This window comes from Saimiri boliviensis, chromosome 11 (assembly GCF_048565385.1).
Source record: "Saimiri boliviensis isolate mSaiBol1 chromosome 11, mSaiBol1.pri, whole genome shotgun sequence".
In the NCBI taxonomy this organism is placed as follows: Eukaryota; Metazoa; Chordata; class Mammalia; order Primates; family Cebidae; genus Saimiri; species Saimiri boliviensis.
The window spans coordinates 26,011,319-26,016,935 of NC_133459.1; the positions used below are offsets into that span (position 1 = coordinate 26,011,319).

The following is a 5,617-nucleotide window of genomic DNA, read 5'->3' on the forward strand; positions in this document are numbered from 1 at the left end:
AGTGATTCTCCTGCCTCAGCCTCCTGACTAGCTGGGATTAAAGGCCCATGCCACCATGCCTGGCTAATTTTTGTATTTTTAGTAGAGATGAGGTTTCACCATGTTGGCCAGGCAGGTCTCGAACTCCTGACCTCAGGTGATCTACCTGCCTCGGCCTCCCAAAGTCCTGGGATTACAGGCATGGGCCACCACGCTTGGCCAAAACTCCCGTATTTAACGTCTGCCACCAGGTCCCTCTTGCAATATGTGGGAATTATGGGAGCTACAAGATGAGATCTGGGTGGGGACACAGAGCCAAACCATATCGTTCTGCCCCTGGCCCCTCCCAAATCTCGTATCTTTACATTTCAAAACCAATCATGCCTTCCCAACAGTCCCCCAAAGTCTCAACACATTTCAGCATTAACTCAGAAGTCCACAGTCCAAAGTCTCATCCTAGACAAGGCAAGTCCCGTCCACCTAAGAGCCTGTAAAATCAAAAGCAAGTTAGCTACTCCCTAGATACAATGGGGGTACAGGCATTGCGTAAATACAGCCATTCCAAATTGGACAAATTGGCCCAAACAGAAGAGCTCAGGACCCATACAAGTCCGACATCCAGTGAGGCAGTCAAATCTTAAAGCTCCAAAATGGGCCGGGTGCGGTGGCTCAAGCCTGTAATCCTAGCACTTTGGGAGGCCGAGGCAGGTGGATCACAAGGTCAAGAGATCGAGACCATCCTGGTCAACATGGTGAAAACCCGTCTCTACTAAAAAATCCAAAAAAATTAGCTGGGCATGGTGGCGCGTGCCTGTAGTCCCAGCTACTCAGGAGGCGGAGGCAGGAGAATTGCCTGAACCCAGGAGGCAGAGGTTTCAGTGAGCCGAGATCACGCCATTGCACTCCAGCCTGGGTAACAAGCGAAACTCCGTCTCAAAAAAAAAAAAAAAAAAAAAAAAGCTCCAAAATGATCACCTGTGACTCCATGTCTCACCTCCAGATCACACTGATGCAAGAGGTAGACTCCCATGGTCTTGGGCAGCTCCACTCCTGTGGTTTTGCAGGGTACAGTCTCCCTCGCAGCTGCTTTCATGGGATGGTGTTGAGTGTCTGCAGCTTTTCCAGCTATACAATGCAAGCTGTCAGTGGATCTACAGTTCTGGGATCTAGAGGACGATGTCCCTCTTTTCATAGCTCCACGAGGCCGTATCACAGTAGGGACTCTGTGCGGGGGCTCCCACCCACATTGCCCTTCTGTGCTGCCCTAGCAGAGGTTCTCCGTGAGGACCCTGCCCCATAGCCAACCTCTACGTGGGCATCTAGGCATTTCCATATTCTGAAATCTAGGTGGAGGGTCCCAAACCTCAGTTCTTGAGCTCTGCACATTTGCAGGCTCAACACCAAATGGAAGCTCCCAAGACTTGAGGATTACACCCTCTGAAGCCACAGCTGGAGAGGCTGCGATGCAGGGCACTGAGTCCCTAGGCTGCACACAGCATGGGGACCCTGGGTCCGGCTCATGAAATCACTTTTTCTTCCTAGGCCTCCAGGCCTGTGATGGGAAGAGCTGCAGCAAAGGTCTCTGACCTGCCCTGGAGACATCTTTCCCATTGTCTTGGTGATTAATATTCAGCTTCTTGTTACTTATGCAAATTTCTGCAGCCAGCTTGAATTTCTCCTCAGAAAATGGGATTTTCTTTTCCATTGCATTGTCAGGCTGCAAATTTTCCAAACTTTAATGCACCCCTCACATTTTTTTTTTACAGTGTTTCCCTTTTGAAACTGAATGCCTTCAGTAGCACCCAAGTCACCTCTTGAATACTTTGCTGCTTAGAAATTTCTTCCACCAGATACCCTAAATCATCTCTCTCAAGTTCAAATCTTTCACAGATCTCCAAGGCAGGGGCAAAATTCTGCCAGTCTCTTTACTAAAACATAACAAGAGTCACCTTTGTTTCAGTTCCCAAAAAGTTCCTCATTTTCATTTAAGACCACCTCAGCCTGGATCTTACTGTTCATATCACCAATAGCATTTTAGTCAAAGACATTCAACAAGTCTCTAGGAAGTTCCAAACTTTACCACATTTTCCTGTCTTCTTCTGAGCCCTCCAAACTGTTCCAACCTCTACCTGCTACCCAGTTCCAAAGTAGCTTCCACATCTTTGGATATCTTTTCAGCAATGCCTCACTCCTGGTACCAATTTACTGTATTAGTCTATTTTCATGTTGCTGATAAAGACATACCTGACTGGGCAATTTATGAAAGAAAGAGGTTTAATGGAGTTACAGTTCCACATGGCTGGGAGGCCTCACATTCACGGTGGAAGGCAAGGAGAAGCAAGTCACATCTTACGTGGATGGTGGCAGGCAAAGAGAGGGCTTGTATAGAGAAACTCCCATTTTTAAAAACCATCAGATCTCATGAGACCCATTCACTATCATGATACTAGCACGGAAAAGACCCACCCCCATGATTCAATCATCTGCCACCAGGTGCCTCCCACAACATGTGAGAATTATGGGAGCTACAAGATGAGATTTGGGTGGGGGCGCAGAGCCAAATCATATTATATGGCTAATGTTTTTTATTTTTTATTTTTTTTGTAGAGACAGGGTCTCGTTTTGTTTCCCAGGCTGATCTCAAACTCCTGGCCTCAAGCAGTCCTCCCACCCTGGCCTCCCAAAGTGCTGGGATTACAAGTGTGAGCCACCATACCCAGCCTTCCATTTTTCATACATGATTGGTGCATAGGTACAGCTATTTGATTGGTTTTAGGCAGTGTTTCTTTTTGGGAAGTGTGCATCTAACGTTTTTTACAGAGGGTATGATAGTCATGGGTTTTCTATTATCTGATATAAGCAAAGCAGGACAATGAAGGGGAAGTTAATTGACAAAAAGGGCCATTTATTAAGAAGGCGAGTGGTTTTTATCCCTGACATCATGTAATTCTCTCTAGTCATTGTACAGAATAAGATAAATAAGAAAGCAAATTAATCTGCAATCTGAGAAACAGAAGTAGTAACCACATGTGATTCAGATCACAGTCACATCTCTCTCAAAGCTTAAGGTGTTTGTGGGTTCCAACAAGGTTTACTTTTTATTTATTTTCACACTTCTTTGATCAACAGGGCAGCCTTCCAAACAGGATGTTGTCCATTCACCTTGGATCTGCCATCCACAAACTAAGCTGTTTGCTGGCCAGTTGAGAGTTGTTATGGGGTACTGTAGAAGCCAGCAGCTCCTCACGCAAATTGGTCCCAGCAGAAAAAAGGCTCCCTTCTTGTATCTTCTCCTGGTAATCCCCAGGTAGCATGCTCCTTATACCCCATTTCCATTTTTTTTTTTTTTTTTTTTTGAGACGGAGTTTTGCTCTTGTCACCCAGGCTGGAGTGCAATGGCGCGATCTCGGCTCACCGCAACCTCCGCCTCCTGGGCTCAGGCAATTCTCCTGCCTCAGCCTCCTGAGTAGCTGGGATTACAGGCATGCGCCACCATGCCCAGTTAGTTTTTTGTATTTTTTGTGGAGACGGGGTTTCACCATGTTGACCAGGTTGGTCTCGATCTCTCAACCTTGTGATCCACCCGCCTCGGCCTCCCAAAGTGCTGGGATTACAGGCTTGAGCCACCGCGCCCGGCCTAGCGGCCCCCTCTCTGAGTCCTGCTGATGAGCTGCTGCTGGTGGCGCCCGTGTGGCCACAGCACAGATTTTCCTAACAGAGCCACTGGCCCAGCTGAAGGCGACTCTCCCAAGCTCCCTTCACCACCCACTCTGGCTTCCACGCTGGGAAGTCAGGACGGGGTGCAGTCGGGGAGGCACCTAGTTATTTACAGGACAGCGTGACACCCAGGCAGCATCCTCGAGGCCCCATGCACACACTCCATGCTGGTCAGTGCAGGGACAGACCCCTGCTGAGAGGACACAACAGCACAGCCCACATAGCCCAAGGCACCTCCAGAGGTGGCAGCTGGGCAAGGATGAGGATCCCAGGCTGGGCACTCCTGGATTTGGAGCTGGGCAAGGTACTGTCCCCATGGACTGGGCAACTTTACGAACCAGGGGAGCTGCAGGCAGGAGGCCCAGGGAGGCTCCGCCAGCTGTCAGAAGCAGCCCAGACCCCACCCCTGGAATGATGGAAGAGGTTCATCATCTGTAAATGCCACCAAGACAGTGTTGGCTGGCACCTGATGATCCCCAGCACACCCAGGCCACTGGTGCCTCTTCAGGCTGTGTCCATTCACATGGTGGGATCTCCTGCCATTGGTGGTGGGGGCAGGGGGTGTGGAGAGGCCTCCTCCAGGAGCTGCCTGGAGAACAGGACAGCCCTGACCCCCACTGGCTGACAGTGAGCAGCATATGTGGTCTCACAGAGTCTGAAGGTCCCCGCAGTGTTGGGCAAAAGTTTACATGGCACCCACTGGCCAGACTCCATCAACTCCGCAGAGGGCAGAAGAGAGCCTGCTGACCTCCCAGCTGTTGGCCCCAGAGTCACAGAAATCACCTCTACTCGACACCAGGACACAGACCCACTGCCCAACCTAAGAAAACAGGAACAATTCCAAGGCTGCCCAGGCCAGGCAGGAGAGAGGAGCTGGGTGGCAGTGGCTGCCAGCTGCAGCTCTGCAGGGTCAACAGAAAGGAAAGAGACAGTGGGGAGGGGCCAGGAGCCTTGCGGCACATCACAGAGCAGAGGAGGCAGTGCCGGCGCGGGGTGCGGCTCATTCCTCAGGGCGGCCAACGCCGGTGACAGCTGTTCTTCCTGGCTTCACACAGAGGTCTCGCCCGGGCAGAGGCACCCTTGGACAACTGGCTGAGTTGGTCCAGGACCTCCAGGCCATTCTCCTCTGCACAATGGGGCTGTCCACCTGCTCCTGAGGCATGGTCAGTGCGGTGGCTGAGCTCATGGAATCCTCCATCACTCGCGTGTGCATGGCCACTTGCTGCTCAAACCTGTCCAGCACTGCAGAAGCCTTCTATGGGTCCATGGTGTTCAGGGCCTTATCCGGGGCTTTGGTCACCCACACCATGATCTTGGTCACCGCCTTCATGGTCACAGCTGTGTGCACCTTAGAGGCCAGTGTCCAGGCGGGATGCCACACGGAGCCAGTCAATGCTGCTGTTCTTTTTTTTTTTTTTTTAAGATGGGGTTTCACCATGACGGCCAGGCTGGTCTTGAACTCCTGACCTCAGGTGATCCACCCACCTCGGCCTCCCAAAGTGCTAGGATTACAGGCGTGAGCCACCCTGCCCAGTGACGCTGCTGTTCTTGCGAATGTTCTTCCTGTTCTTGGCGTACGCAGGTGTACTCTACATTTTTCTGCTGAAGGGCCTTCTTCACTTTGGCCTGGTTGGCCTAGGAGTGCTTTTCTGCCTTCTTTGCCAGTTTCTTCAGCTGCTTCATAATAAATTTCAACTGGAACAGGGTATCGTCCATGGGAACACGTTATCCTCCATGGCCAGTCTGACAGAAGCACTCCTTGGAAAGGCAGAAGGGACATGAACTCGGAAAGGCGTCAGGTCCCAGTGGCACTTGCCTTATTTCTTTTTTTTGAGACGGAGTTTCGCTCTTGTTACCCAGGCTGGAGTGCAATGGTGCGATCTCGGCTCACCGCAACCTCCGCCTCCTGGGTTCAGGCAAT

General features: G+C 50.9%; 1 pseudogene; it reads right to left on the reverse strand.

Annotated features, from left to right (window-relative positions):
• Positions 1–4,215: 4,215 nt before the first annotated feature.
• On the reverse strand, positions 4,216–5,412 carry LOC101039200 (charged multivesicular body protein 1a pseudogene; annotated as a pseudogene).
• Positions 5,413–5,617: the final 205 nt, after the last annotated feature.